The sequence below is a fragment of the Chionomys nivalis genome, chromosome 21 (genome assembly GCF_950005125.1).
Source record: "Chionomys nivalis chromosome 21, mChiNiv1.1, whole genome shotgun sequence".
Classification (NCBI taxonomy): Eukaryota; Metazoa; Chordata; class Mammalia; order Rodentia; family Cricetidae; genus Chionomys; species Chionomys nivalis.
Window position 1 is genome coordinate 5,900,273 of NC_080106.1, and position 16,209 is coordinate 5,916,481.

Below are 16,209 nucleotides of genomic sequence, written 5' to 3' on the forward strand. Positions count from 1 at the left end.
TATACAATTTCTGTCTGCATGTATGCCTGCAGGCCAGATGAGGGCACCAGATCTTATTACAGATGTTTGTGAGCCATCATGTGGTTGCCAGGAATTGAACTCAGGACCTTTGGAGAGCAGGCAATGCTCTTAACCACTGAGACATCTCTCCAGCCCTCTGTTCAAGCTTTATGATGTCTGTTTCTATAGTTTGCCCCTGCAAACTCATGGGAAAATGAATTTACTAATTTATAAAGCCCTATGTGGCTGGGCGGTGGTGGCGCACGCCTTTAATCCCAGCACTTGGGAGGCAGAGACAGGCGGATCTCTGTGAGTTCGAGGCCAGCCTGGTCTACAGAGCTAGTTCCAGGACAGGCTCCAAAACCACAGAGAAACCCTGTCTCGAAAAACAAAACAAAAACAACAACAACAAAAAAGCCCTATGTGCTGGGTAAAAGGGTCAGGCAAAGAAGCACATCCTGATCCTGAAACCAGAGCCAGTGAAAGATATGCTCTTTGTTTCTGTAACCAGAGCCAGTGAAAGATATGCCCTTTGTTTCTGTAACCAGAGCCAAAGAAAAACACTCAACTTCTGACCAACTGAGCACAAAACCAACCAGTCTCTGAGCAGGAAAACTAACCAGTCCCTGAGCACAAAATCCAACCAATCTTTGAGCTTGAAAAATGTTAGGGATTGAAATCAGACCAAGTCCCACCCTGAAAATCTTCTACCTGAACAAACTATGCACCTAATAAGACCCATATAAGCCCTGTGCTGGTTCTGGTGACAACTACCCTTTTTCACTCTGCAAGTGAGCCCCTCTCCTGGATTGAATGCATTTTGGTTGAAGACCTTTCACTAAAGCAAAGCAGAATCTCTGCTGGGAAACTCCCTTAGGAGAGCAAAGTAGAACACCAATGGATGTCTTTTCTGGGAAAGTCTCTTAGGAGAGTAGAGGGGAGTTCAGCTGTAATGACTCTCTTGGAGCAGAATGGCAACCTCCTTCAGAGGACCATTCCCCACCAGAACACAGGTTCAGGCTTAGCCTGACTTCCCTATCGTTAGTATTCCTATCTCACAGCTTTAAGTGTGTGCATACCTTCCCTTCCCAGCTGTATGTATACCCTACCTTTCCTCTACAGCTTCAGGTATAGTTTGACTTCCCAATGATACTTTTCTCCCACAACTGTGGATAACTTCCTTTCACTGCTGTATGTCTAGCTTGATTTCCAACAACCTTTCCCTTCAGAGCTGTAATACTTGTACTGTGAATTTAAATGAAATGTTACCCTTTTAGAATTTATACTTCAATTACATGAAATAACTGATTCAGTTATAAAATTTTATGGATTTTTATTAGTTCCTTTTCTGTGGTTGTGATTTAATAATCTATTTCTAGGGTCTTTACAACCCTATTTTGTTCATTTAGCATGTCGTTTAGAGTTAAAATTGATCTTTATATAACTGCCTACTCTGTAGGGTTGGGTGGTATACCTGTAATATGCTTTATAGGTTAATAAACAAAAGTGTTTCGTCGTCTTAAAGACACGCTGGAGCACTGTCGCTCTTAATGTGTACAGGTATTCCCATGATGGCCATAACCTCTGGTAATTGGTGTGTTTACAGAATCAGCTTTTTCAGAACTCAAGGCAGTTGCATACTGAAATTCTGAATAGGTATCAATGATGTGGTGTATCTGTTTTTCCAAATTCCACCATATGAAAGACATCCATTTGCGAGAGTACCATCCATCCTTTGAGTACTATCTGAGATACTTCCTGCCAGTAGTGGAATTTGGTTGTACAAAGAACAAGGAGGACATTTCCTAATAATTACCTTGGCTTGTAGCAAAGTGATCAGAAAATCTTTCTTTCAAATGTTTTGGGTTTTTTGTTTTGTGTTTTGAGACAGGGTTCTCTTTAGCTTTGGAGGCTGTTCTAGAACTACCTCGTGTAGACCAGTCTGGCCTCGAACTCACATGCCATGATCTTGATGCAGTTATTGTTACATCACACCTGTGTCTGGAGACCTTCAATGACAATGGTTTTTTTTTGTTGTTGTTTTTGGTTTTGGTTTTTCGAGACCAATGACAATGTTTTTTATTTGTATTTTTAACTTTGGTCTTTGTTCATTTATAGAAGTTTGCCAAAATATTTGCTTTACGGTTGACTAAGGTTTTCTGTCCCGCCCTGTCCCACAATTGTTCAGTCCCAAAGGAATCACACAGCAGTCTACATTAATTACACTGATTGGCTTAGTAGCTCAGGCTTCTTATTAACTCTTAGAACTTACATTAGTTCATAGTTCTTGTCTGTGTTAGCCTTGTGGCTTGCCACCTTTTTGGCAAAGCAGTCACATCTTGCTATCTTGCATCCTTTGCGCCCGGGTCACTACTGCTGACCGACTCTCTTTCCTCCTCCCAGAATTCTCTTTTTTTTTTTTTTTTTTTTTTTGGTTTTTTCGAGACAGGGTTTCTCTGTGGCTTCGGAGCCTGTCCTGGAACTGGCTCTGTAGACCAGGCTGGTCTCGAACTCGCAGAGATCCGCCTGCCTCTGCCTCCCGAGTGCTGGGATTAAAGGTGTGCGCCACCATCGCCTGGCTTCCCAGAATTCTCTTGTTCTCATTGCCCTGCCTCTACTTCCTGCCTGATCACCCCACTCATACTTGCTGCCTGGCTACTGACCAATCAGCATTTTATTAAAAATAATACAAGAGACAGGATAAAAGACCATTGTCCCACAGCACTTCCCCCCCTTTTTTTTCCAATTAAGAACTCTGAATCTAATATCCTTTGTTTAACTTTTCTCCTGACCATTATCTATAAAAACTTGTAAGTAACATTCTAAATAATGGAAAATATCCATAGTTATTTTTTGGGAATGTGGGCATAGTTTTCAAAGCTCTTTCCTGCTGATTGGGGGCACTGATAATCTTATGTGAACCTAAAGCAAATTTAGAATTATGATCAAGTCATAACTGGAGTATCCTGTGAAGCTTGATCATCTCAGCCAGCAGTCTTGAATCTGTTCTGGATGTAGAACTCAGATATCTGGGCCATCTGTTCAATTTGGAGATTTTTCAGGGGTCTTCCTTGATCAAACTTGAGTTTTCTTAACCTGGAATGAATCCACAGCCTTTCATTTCCTGTGGAAACAAAAGCAAAACCTCTTCTCCAAAGTAACATACCTTTTGACTTCAACTATGAAGTCAAGGTATTTTCAAAATACCTATCTTGGATTAATTCAGCAACATTTATTAACAAATATCTTTCAGCAGCTGTTGTTCCTCAACATTCAAACAATTCAAAGAGACCATAATAACATACAGTATCCAGATTCTCTGGGTGTTTTCTTTCCAACTTTATATGACTTTATTTTAAACTCTGCTTTTACTTTTATTTTTAATTTTTGGCTTTTTGAGACAGGGTTTCTCTGTATTTCTTTGTCCTGAAACTCACTCTGTAGACCAGGCTGTCTTTGAACTCACAGAGATCCACCTGCTTCTGCCCCAAGTGCTGGGATTTTCCTGTATTTTTTGTTCTCTCTTCTATAAATTTTCCATCATCCAGAGCAGTATGGTTTCTTCTAATAGGTATTAGGTTCCTTCATTACTACAGGAAGGAGTTTTCTCAACTAAAGACTGAACCAAATTTGGCATGGGAACCTGCAAGAACCCCTCAAGGCGTTTCCCAATGTAAAATGATTACCTTAACTGTCCATTGTGGATCTGCATCCATTAGCCCAATGCATACCTTTGCCACACCTTTTGTGTAGCCCCAAAAGGGAAGGGCATTCTGTTTGATTTATGGTAAGAAATGTCCTTTTGTGTAACCTTGTTTACCACAATTGCTAGTTCTTTTGCTCTCCATTCTTTTGGGGGGCATATGGCATACCAAATAAATGACTCATAGTCTTATTACTTATGGATGTATGACCTTACCTTGGCTTGTTTCTTTCCAGCTTTTCTTAAATAATCCTATTTCCCTTTTACTTCTGGGTTTTTATCTTTGTCTATTTAGTATACATTTCTTTACTTCTTATTCCATGGCTTGCTGGCCTTTGATGTCCTCTCATTACTTCTTCCTTTTTTCCGCCCAAGATTATTCTGCCATTTTTTCCCTCCGCCTACCCACCTGTCCATTCCTGCCAAGCTATTGGCTGTTCAGCTTTTTATTAGACAGATTTTCACAGCTTCACAGAGTTAAACACTTGCACCATAAAAGAATATGAGACTCTTTCATCATTTAAAAAATGCTCCAAAGCATTCACAAATGTATCACATCCCAAAATAATATTCTATAGTAGCCCGAGTTGCGTTTTGAGACCACAAGACATTGAGATACCTAAACCATGAGACATATTCCATAAAGAACTATATATGGACTGGCATATAGGTGTAAAAATAACCAAAAAGAAGTTGCAGGGAGAGGGGCATCCTCTGAAACTGTAGCCATATATATCTGTGCCAAAACTACAGGATTTAATTTTTTTCTGCTGTGCTTTGGTGTTTCCTTGGGGCAGTATTCCCTCACTATATCTCCATTTGTCTCTCGTAAGAGGAATAGTGTTATGTGGAATTGTATGTTGGAAAGATATAACTTGTTTTCTGAATCTGTAATATGTCACTGTCAAGAGATTGTCATGTGTCTAAAGAGAGGTTGTGCATCTGAACATTATAAGTGTTGCTGCAAATGATGAGGGTCATTGAAGTGACTAATTGCATTTTCTTCATGCCTGGCCATTAGCCTATAGTGACCCTGTTCAGAATGCGGTTGATTAAGTCCAGATGATGATTTATTTGAACATGTATCTCTTGGTGACTTTTCTTTCAATTGCCTGTGAAACCATTATTAGGAGGAGCATTTCTGGATGACTTACCTTGTTAGGTACATGATAGGAGTTTCTCAGCCCATTTTCTGTTCTTTTGTGTCTACTCTGCGGTAACTGAAACTAATAAGTTCCTTATTGTGCTATCATGGCTTCACCAACATTATAAACTCTATCCTTAAATCATGTAAGATACAGGAGAAGCAATTGCTATTCAGTGCTAAGCCAGTTTGCTATGCTTCTGTTAATTATCTGATTGTAAAAACAAGATTTTTCTGTGTGGCCCTTACTGTCCTGAAGTAGCTCTCTACACCAGCTGGCCTCAGAGTGTCCTCAGATTCGGAGATCCTCTTGACTCTGTATCCCAAGTGCTTGGATTAAAAGTGAGCACAAATTCCTGGCTTTTTGTTTTCATGTCATTGTATGATACGCCTGGGATGTAGGTTTGTGTCCCATGTCAAGCCTATGCTGTAGTTTTGAGCTTCACGCTTATCTTGAATTTTAAATTTTTATAGAGGTTCTCTTTCTGTTTCCCAGGATGGCATGAACCCATTACATTAATTCTGCCTGAGCCTTCTGATTTGCTGGATTGCCTGTACATCACCTTCTACCTGTCTTTTGTGTTTATCTTGAATTTTTTTTTTTTTTTTTTTTTTTTTTTTTTTTTTTTTTTGGTTTTTCGAGACAGGGTTTCTCTGTGGTTTTGGAGCCTGTCCTGGAACTAGCTCTTGTAGGCCAGGCTGGTCTCAAACTCACAGAGATCCGCCTGCCTCTGCCTCCCGAGTGCTGGGATTAAAGGCGTGCGCCACCACCGCCCGGCTGTCTTGAATTTTTTAATGTTCATGAGTATTTTACCTGTATACATGGAAGTGCACAACATGGGTGCCTGGTCCTCACAGTGATCAAAACATGGTCCCCCCAAAACTCTGAACTTGAAAGCTGGCTGGTTGTGTCCCCTAAAGTAAATCCTAGTAGTTGAAGCCACCTCTGTGCCAGGCTGACAAGGGCTCCTTACTAATGAGAGATCTTTTCTACCCTGTGCTGAATATTTGTGATCAACACTTAAATTGCTAATGTTTTCGTCTGTCCATTTGTAACTGTTTAAGATGCAGTGCCTTTTAGAAAAATCTTACTGGTGTTCTGTTTTTTTTTTGTTTTTTGGGTTTTTTGGGGGGTTTTTTTTTTGTTTTGTTTTTGTTTTTGTTTTTTCGAGACAGGGTTTCTCTGTGGCTTTGGAGCCTGTCCTGGAACTAGCTCTGTAGACCAGGCTGGCCTCGAACTCACAGAGATCCGCCTGCCTCTGCCTCCCGAGTGCTGGGATTAAAGGCGTGCGCCACCATCGCCCGGCCTGGTGTTCTGTTTTAAAGTGGGGACATTTCAGGTTTCTGGAAATAAATGCAAAACTATGTATAATACATCCAGTAAGAATCTTTTGAGTTCTTTGTATTTTTTGGTTGTTTGAATGATTTTGCATGGGAGACCGGATCTTAATATCTCCCTCTGGCTGTTCTGGAACTGGCTTCATAGACTAGGCTGGCATTCAACTCTGAGGCAGATAGACCCGTCTCTGACTTCTGATTTCCTCATTTAAAGGTGTAATTCAATATACCCAGCCTGTCGATATTATTTTTCTCTTTGTACTTAGCAATTGTTCATACAATTTCTGTCCTGTGTAGTGTGTACTATTGATCTGTATTTCTATGATACAAGTGTCTATGTTTTATTAGACATTTTTCTTGCAAAGTGATATCCCATTCACAGGGTACAGAAATGACAGGTGAACCTCCCATTTGGTTTCCTTCCAAGGAGACTTGGTGATTACATTGTAATGTCTATATACTGGAATGGTGCAGGGAGCACCAGAATCATATGACTATGTTGTCAAGGAAGTGTACATTTACATTGTTGTCACTCTCATGCTCTCTGTTGTACACATGTCTGGGTCATTTCAGAATGCAGTGACCTATGATGATGTGCATGTTGACTTCACTTGGGAAGAGTGGACTTTGCTGGATCCTTCCCAGAGGAATCTCTACAAAGATGTGATGCTGGAGACCTACAGGAACCTCACTATCATAGGTAATATTGAATTTCCTTCATGTAATTTAAATTTTACCCAATTTACAATAATATTTCATACATTTTCTACTATATTTTAGGATACAGTTGGGAAAACCATAATACTGAAGAACATTGTCAAAGTTCTCAAAGACATGCGAGGTAATTATCATGAGCAAGCTGATACAAACGTGCCTCTGAAGGGATTGTAATGTGTCCTGGAAGTTGTAAGCAGAAGCGACAGTGTAAATAAAAATAATTTCATGTGGATGATGATTATTAAATTCTCACAAAACCGTATACCTCAGCTTCAAATAGATGAATTACATTTGCAAGGCATTATTTTAAGAAAGAAGACAAGGAAAGAATGCCTTAGCATATATTACCATTTGTATCTTAGCTCCATGAGAGCTATGCTTTAGAACTGTCAATTCATTAATTTCATACCCCTCATATTACAGAAGGTTTACATGCTGAAGAGGTGATAAGTACATCTTCACAACCTTCTAATAAACAAATAGGTCATAGTAAAGCTAGTGTTTCTCATATTGTGCTGTGACTATGCTAAGTTTAGTGAGATGGGCAGTTAGAGTCAAGAGTCAAGGAGCATTTGTTGTCGGGAAAGCCTTACTCTTTATACCACATATCTATATCTGAATTTTTCCAGTTGTCTTTTAGTATGTGCAAACTCTCATAGAAAAAAAGATTCCTTAAGTGTGACCTATTTAACAGAGGATCTTAGCATCACAGGTAATGTTTAAACATGGAAAACAGGCTTTTAATCCCAGCAGTTGGGAGGCAGAGGCAGGCAGATCTCTTGAGTTTGAGGCCAGCCTGGTCTACAAGAGTGAGTTCCAGGACAGGTTCCAAAGTCACACAGAAACTCTGTCTTGAAAAAAAAAAAAAACCACAAAACTATCCTAAATGAAGGGTAGTAGCATGAATGTAAATGCAATATAAAACCTTAAGGATCTAATTCTTCTTTATAATTGGACCAAATTGTAAAACTCATTCATACAGATAATAAAGATTCAACAGTGTATTGAGTGTGATAAGGGATTTACATGTGCCAATTTTCCTTGCAGGCCTGAAAGAAGTCATACTGGAGATAATCCTGTATATGTTCAATGTATTAATGCCTTTGCATATGACAGTCATCTTCAAAGGCATGAAAGTATATATATTGGAGAGAAACCCTATCAATGCAATCAATGTGGTAAAGCCTTTGCACGTAATAAAAATCTTCAAATACATAAAAGAACACATACTGGAGAGAAACCCTATAAATGTCATCAATGTGGCAAAGCCTTTGTAAGATACAATCATCTCCAAACGCATAAAAGAACACATACTGGAGAGAAACCCTATGAATGTATTCAATGTGGTAAAACCTTTGCACAACAAAGTCATCTTCAAATGCATGAAAGAACACACACTGGAGAGAAACCATATGTATGTAATCAATGTGGTAAAACCTTTGCTTATTCCCATGTTCTTCAAATGCATAAAAGAACACATACTGGAGAGAGACCCTATGAATGTAATCAATGTGGTAAAACCTTTGCACGTCACAATAATCTTCAGATGCATACAAGAACACATACTGGAGAGAAGCCCTATGAATGTTATCTATGTTCTAAAGCCTTTGTACAACAAGGTCATCTCCAAATACATGAAAGAACACACACTGGAGAGAAACCCTATAAATGTAATGAATGTGGTAAAGCCTTTGCTTATCACAATGCTCTTAAAACACATATAAGAATACACACCGGAGAGAAACCCTATGAATGTAATGAATGTGGTAAAGCCTTTGCTCATCACAGTCATCTCCGAGTACATAAAAGAACACATACTGGAGAGAAACCCTATGAATGTAAGGAATGTGGAAAAGCCTTTGCACAACACAGTGTTCTCCAAACACATAAAAGAAGACATACTGGAGAGAAACCCTATTTATGTAATCGTTGTGGTAAATTCTTTGCTCATCATAGTGGTCTTCAAATGCATGAAAGAACACATACTGGAGAGAAACCCTATGTATGTAATCTGTGTGGTAAAGACTTTGCATATATAAGCAATCTTCGAAATCATCAGAAAAAGGAACATTGCAGAGAAACCATAAAAATAAAGTCAGTGTAACAAAGTTTTACACTTTAAAGGAGTAAAATATTTTGTGTGCCTTTGCTAATTACAATAGTTTTTTAGTACCTGAAAAAAAATCTGAGGGTGTATTAACAAGAATTTGGTAAGCTCTTAATCCAACACACTTACGTACATTCATTCAAGACTATTCTCTAGAGAAAAATTGGATGGTGTCAACAATCTTTTCAAGATTCAAGATGTCCATTTTGTATTATTTGCCTCTGCAAACTCATGGGAAAATTGAATTTATGGAGGCCTATATGTAGGGTAAAAGGGCCAGCCAAAGAATACACTCAATCCTGAACCAGAGCCAGTGAAAGACACACACATTGACTTTGAAACCAAAGCCAAAGAAACACATTCTTCCCCTGACCTACTGAACATGAAACCAACCAATCTCTGATAACTGAAACCAACTAGTCCTTGAGGATAGAACTAACCAGCAACTGAACTTGAAATCTAGCCAGTCTGCCAGCTCAGGGGTTGAAACCAATTTCACCCTGAAAATCTCGCTGCTCAATCTCTGTCCATAAGAGGCCCCGTAGAAGCCCTGTGCCTTTTTAGTTGGCATCTGCCCTTTACAGTCTCTACAGCTCTCACTTCCAAATAAATTCCTTTAGCGAGTTTGGGGTGACGAACGATCTTTCGGCAGATCAGGGTCGAATCCTTTCTGCAAATCTCCCTGGTGGAGCAGAGCTTAGGGGCAATGGACGTTTCTGGTGGGAAACCCCAAGTGGAACAGAGCCAAGAAGGAAATGACATACCTGCTGGGAAACTCCATTGGGGAGTGGAGCAGATTTGGAAACATTTCACCGGAGTCAGAGCAGACGGATATCTATCTTAGTTGAGTGAAGCAAAGAAGTAACAATTGGCCAGAGCTGAGAAGAAATGGGCATCTCTGCTGGGTAACTCCGTAGTGTCAGCAGAGAAGTGATGGGCATCTCTGCTGGGATCCTAGTGGAGCAGAGCAGAGAAGTGATGGACAGCTCTTCTAGGAAACTCCCTTAGGGGAGCAGCAATTGTCATCGCTGCTGGGAAGTTCTCTTAGCAAAGAGGAGTGGAGCCCAGGTAGATCTCAGAGGAACAAGATTGCCAGATCCTGCTGGGACACTTTCTCCCACCGGAAGACAACTTCAGGTATGTTCTGACTTCCTGACTGTCAGTATTTCTTTCTCCTCACAGTTTTAGTTGCCTAGGATACCCTCCCTTCACAGATGTATGTACAGCCGGACTTCTGCCAGCCAGGGTACCTTTTCCTTCTGTGCTGCAGGTATCCTTAATACCGTCCCTCGTAGCTGTCGGTATAGCCTGATTTTGACAGAGCACCTTTCTCTTCAGAGCTGCAGGTATCCAGGATATCTTCCTTCTGCAGCTTCAGGTATAGGATGACTTCTCAACAGCCAGGACACCTTTCTTCTCACAACTGTAGCTGTCCAGGATAGCTTCCTTTCACAACTGTGGGTATAGCCTTCTGGAGGAAAATGCACAGTGATGTCGTAAGAAAGCTAAGAACTCACATCCTTAACAGTGGGAACTGGGAATGGTGTGTGGATGTGAATTCTCAAAGCCTACCCCCCAGTACCATATTTCCTTTAGTAGGACATTTCTAAAATCCTCCCAAATGATACCACCAGTTTAGAAGGATTGATTTCTCTGACTTCAAGGCTACATGTTTGCTTTCTGCTATATGAACTAGTTCATGTTGAAGAAAAGCTGTGACCTTTAGATGCCGCAACACCTGTGTTACGGGAATGAACGCTTGCAAGGGAACAACTTTCATCAGTGAAAAGCTGTTTGTTTAAAGGGTTGATTTTATTTTAATTGTGTAAAGACACTGTGTGTGTTTGTGGGTATGTGAATGTGCATGCGGTTCCTCAGAATGTTAGACCCTTGAATTACAGGAGGTTTTCAAAAATCAGATCTTAATCCTGGGAATGAACATTTCTCTTTTTTTGTTTTGTTTTGTTTTGTTTTTCGAGACAGGGTTTCTCTGTGGTTTTGGAGCCTGTCCTGGAACTAGCTCTTGTAGACCAGGCTGGTCTCGAACTCACAGAGATCCACCTGCCTCTGCCTCCCAAGTGCTGGGATTAAAGGTGTGCGCCACCACCGCCCGGCTGGGAATGAACATTTCTTAACTGCCCAGGTCTGCGTCTCCCCTGTAGATGTTGTAAAGCCTATTTATGTAATTTTGAAATCAGGAAATTGGGACAAATGCATACAAGAGGAAATCCCTATTGATGTAAATGATTTGGTAAAGGACTTCAGATCACAGTGGTCTTCAGCAACCAGAAAAATGTCCTGTTTCATTTATCCATCACAGCCTTGAAGGAAGGAAATTATTTACCTTCTTCACTCAAGACTGATAGTAGAGATCATGGTGCTTTGTATTTGAAACATTTGAGGTAAACACTAAAGTGTGCTCTATGTGGGGCACATCACTAAACAGGCAGTGTGTCACCATACTCTTCCAATAAGCATTTCTGCGAAAGGGGAGTGGTTTGTTGTTTCTGGTTTTGTTTTTCATATTTTCACAAATTCCTTTGAGATTTTGTTGTTTTTTTATTCAGCCTGTGTTGGATATTAGCTGTGACTCAAGGATATATTTGAACTCATGATCCTCATGAGGTCACCTCCTGAGTAAAGTACAAGGGTAGATGATGTGTTCCCAATGTGTGGTGTTTGGTCTTTAATTGGGTTATGGATATTTGTCATTGTTTGGGAGGGTTACAGATTGTTATTGGTAATGGTCAGGAAAAAAAGCTGAACAAAGAAAATTAGATTCAGGCTTCTTGTTTTGAAAAGAGAAATGGGGGATATAAACATGATAGGATATAAGGGTAGATTAAATCTCCTCTGAAGAGGAAAGGGGTAATAGATATGACAGGATAAAAGGGGTAGATTATTGACTCCACTTTTAAACCCAGAAAGCAACTACTAGTTTTAAATATTTTACATAGATATGGATCTTTGTATATTGATACAAATTTGAGATTAATTTCGTTAGAACAGACTGTATATACATTTTTAATCAAGACATTGTCCATATACAGCTCAATTAATGCAAATTTCTAGCCCTACTATTACCAACTAATTAGAATACAGAGGAATGCAAGTTAGTAGTTATTTATTACTATCAAATGTGTAGTCATACCAGTTATGGTTTCAAGGTTAGACAGAGATATATTTTAGACAGACAGGTTATCTTCACAAACTTCATAAATCTACAGAATATGGCATTTAAGTTGTTTTAATAACATAAGCTTTGTTCTTTTTCATAACAGTAAGATATATCTGCTCCTGGCCACACCAATCTACTTCAAAGAAGATAACGGACACTGAAGACGCTCTACAAGGAGTTTACTGTTTTGTGACAGAAGTTAGCCACTGGGCAAGAACGTGCTCTTGCCTCAACTGCTGGCAATGTGCTGTCCAAATTAGAAAAGCAAGACACACAAAGAAAGGACTGCTGAACCTTCTAAGACGAGGTAGGACAGCCCTTCAGAACACCCTGCTTCACGGAAAAGTGTGTCCCTTATGCTAGTCAGGGAGGCTGAAGATGGATGCCCCAATGTTGCAGAGGGACATTGATTTTTTTTTTTTTTTTTTTTGGGTGCCTATCCAGGCAGCCAGCTGTTTCTGTAATTTCTCACATTTTTTGGATGTTGCTTACTTGCACTTCCTGCTTACTTGGGTAATATTATTTCCTTCTCAGGTCTCTCACGTATTGAAGACTTTATAGTTATAGTTTTCCTTGTTACCAGATTCAGCAAAGAAATTCTCTAAAAGGTATAAAGTGTATAAGGTTGAGAGACATCAAAAGATAGTCTTGGTAATGCAAGTTAGAAAAGAAAGTCAACCTTTTGAACTCATCAAGATAGGATAAATATAGAGTATTTTCTCTGAATTTGTCAATTGTTAATGGACTAGATATCATTAATGTATTTATTGCCTGTATATGTTGTATATAGTTATTGTACTTATTGTATATAGTTTTTCTTACATGATAACCCACTTTTATATTTTAGAGCAAAAAAAGGGGAATCTGATGATATTTCTTTGTACTCTAACAAGTAAAGCTTGCGTGAAGGTCTGAAGTCGGAACTAGTCACTATTTAACCCTAGAGGTCTGAAGGTCTGTACAGACAGACAGGAGGTGATCTGGCTGGGCGAGGGGAATAAAGGGTGGGAGGAGAGGGGACATCAGCCCTTACCAGCTGAAGAGTTGGCAAGATAAGAGTTGGTTGTGGCTTGCTCTTCTCTCTCAGATATTTCAGCAGTTGCCCCAATATATGAGTTCAGGCTTTTATTATTCGGACCAATTAGAACTCATGCAACACTCAACTTTAAGGGTTTCCTTCCTTAGTTGGTTTTCTTGGGAATTTGAGGGATTTCATAATAAGCCATCGCATTAGTGGAATTCTTTAGCGGGGCACAATATCTCCCCACAATGATGGGGACAGGGAGTGGAGAAAGACAGATCTCAGAGATGCGAGCTGAGAATGAAGCTATTAACACATGACAAGTGGGTACATAATATTCCACATACAGTACACGTTCATAGTGTCTACACACAAAATATATATATATATTTTCATCTGTCAGTTAAAATTAATTTTAAACACCAAACTAACATTCTCTCACAGAGATCCTCACCCAAACAGCCAGGCAAATTCATGTGTGTTGGCTTGAAAGAAAGTGGCCCCCAAAGGGAGTGGCACCACTGTTAGGTGTTCATTTCACACGGGGATCCTACCCTCCTGTACCGGCTCTTTTCTACCTGTAGCAAATCTGCTTTTCCTTTCATTCAGGACCGGCAACTGGGTTTGTAATGTGGGCGTCGGAGAGCGAGAAGCAGCCTTCCTCTCGCCCAGCACACATCAATTTTCTTTCTTCTTATTTTACTTTACTTCTCTTTAATATATGGCTGTGTGTATACATATGGCTTTTGATTTAACCCTATATGTGTGAATATAGTCTAGCTTTAATTCTGTATATGTGTATGTGTGTATGTAACTTAAATTCAACTGTGAATATATGTTCATATAATTACTGTGTTAAAATGTTTTAGTCAGTTCTAATGAGCTCTGTTTATTGTATCTCCTTCAGGATTAAAAAAAAAAACAAGTCTCAGATATTATAAATTGGTATGTACTTTTAAACAATTGTGATAAATATTTAAGGTTATAAAGATCTATTTCAGATTGACAAGAGCTAACTTACCGGGACCTCTCAGCTTGGATCCAGCTCTTCAGGAAGATAATATACTGTAGTCATAACTCAGATATACCCAATATACAGAAGTGTTCAAAAGCTCAGAAATCTGGAAAATATGGCATTTAAAATGTCTAAAAAAAGGCTCTTTGTAATAGCGAGATGGGTTAGCTCATGGCACCACCCTCTTCCTCCAAATGAGACACAAGGGAACAAAAGAACCTCCGCCCAGAACTTGCTTCCTAGGTGGCAGTGCGAGTCACTGAGTAAAGACTTCCCTTCACGTCAGCCGCTGCCAAGACCTCTTCAGACAGAGGACAGGGGGATCGACTGCCTCGGGTGCCGAGGGCAAGGCAGGCCGGTCTTCCTGCCAACTTCTAACCCATAGGATCGACTGAAGCCTGGCAGGTCTAGACCTCTTCCTCTCAAACACAAATGTTGCCCTGAAACCTCTGCCCTCAACAACTGTAGAGGACCTGGGTATTGGCTGTCTAGGTAACCAAACAAGTAAGTTCTGTCATTTGTAAGCCTTAACGCAGGTAAGTCTTCTCAGGATCTCTGGTGCAGTTTGATGACTGGTGGGCGTGCCAGCTTATAAGCAGGAACCAAGGCTTCAACTGTCTTCACAGTTCTCTGGGGGAAAGTTCAGGTAAACACACCTCACTCTCCTAGAGTCAGTGCTAAGCCTAGATACAATTTACCTCATTACCAGACTCAGAACAGAGATAAACTCATGAAACAGATTTCTCCGGAGTGTCAAGGTGATGGTGTAATGATGGGGAAGGAACAGGTGCTTCACTCAGGTAAAGATAAAAAACATAAGATGTGAGGATCCAGGAATGTTTTAGGGTCTGAGAAGGTGTTTTACGGTATGTAAATACGAGTTGTGAAGGACTGAAAAAAGCTTAAATTCTCATAGTTTTAGCATTAATCAATAAAATTCTGATAAGCTATTAATCTAGCTCTGGCAGAATATTGCCACTATATGAAAAAAGCCAATCAAGGGGCTGGAGAGATGGCTCAGAGGTTAAGAGCATTGCCTGCTCTTCCAAAGGTCCTGAGTTCAATTCCCAGCAACCACATGGTGGCTCACAACCATCTGTAATGAGGTCTGGTGCCCTCTTCTGGCCTGCAGGCATACATGTAGACAAACTATTGTATACATAATAAATTGATAAATAGGAAGTTATTTCTAAAAGAAAAAAGAAGGCCGGGCGGTGGTGGCGCACGCCTTTAATCCCAGCACTCGGGAGGCAGAGGCAGGCGGATCTCTGTGAGTTCGAGACCAGCCTGGTCTACAAGAGCTAGTTCCAGGACAGGCTCCAAAACCACAGAGAAACCCTGTCTCGAAAAACAAAAACAAAAACAAAAAAACTCAAGAAAAAAGAAATAGGCCAATCAAATATCCACTTGAAAAGTCTCATTAACATAAATAATATGAATGCTGCCATGCTCATATGAAATATACCGGTCCAAATATGTATAAATATTAATAGGCTTAACAATATCTGATGTGGTTATTTCTGGAAAACAAAAAACACCATAAAAAGAAATATACAAACAGTAAAATATTATTGCATATGGTAAATATGTTCATAGTCACTAAAATTTTGTCCAACTTGGATTTAACAGCCTATAAATTATAAGGCCACGAAATACATTTCATAGTACATGTCAATTGTATTTTATTATATTCAAAATACAAATAATACTTCAAAATGGATTAAAATAGTCTGTGTATTTCACATTAAAGGAATGATGACTTTATGCAATAACTACAGGTGCAAAGACATGACATTTCAGCACACAATGTCATAATATGCATACATATGTAATGCTTTATGAATCGGTGAAATACATATTTCAAAACTGAAAAGAACAAAATTACTATCTTTTTAAAAAAATATTTATTTATTTATTATGTGTACAATATTTTGTCTCTGTGTGTGCCTGCAGGCCAGAAGAGGGCACCAGACCTCATTACAGATG

The 16,209-nt window shown here is 39.6% G+C and overlaps 1 protein-coding gene across 1 annotated transcript in view; it reads left to right on the forward strand.

Annotated features, from left to right (window-relative positions):
- Positions 1–14,183, forward strand: part of LOC130863324 (zinc finger protein 431-like) — a 32,445-nt gene extending 18,262 nt beyond the window's left edge. The window contains exons 2-5 of the transcript XR_009055719.1: positions 6,759–6,885; positions 6,966–7,026; positions 7,950–10,146; positions 12,291–14,183. The gene's annotated coding sequence lies outside the window, so the exon portion shown is untranslated. The remainder of the gene's footprint in view (positions 1–6,758; positions 6,886–6,965; positions 7,027–7,949; positions 10,147–12,290) is intronic.
- Positions 14,184–16,209: the final 2,026 nt, after the last annotated feature.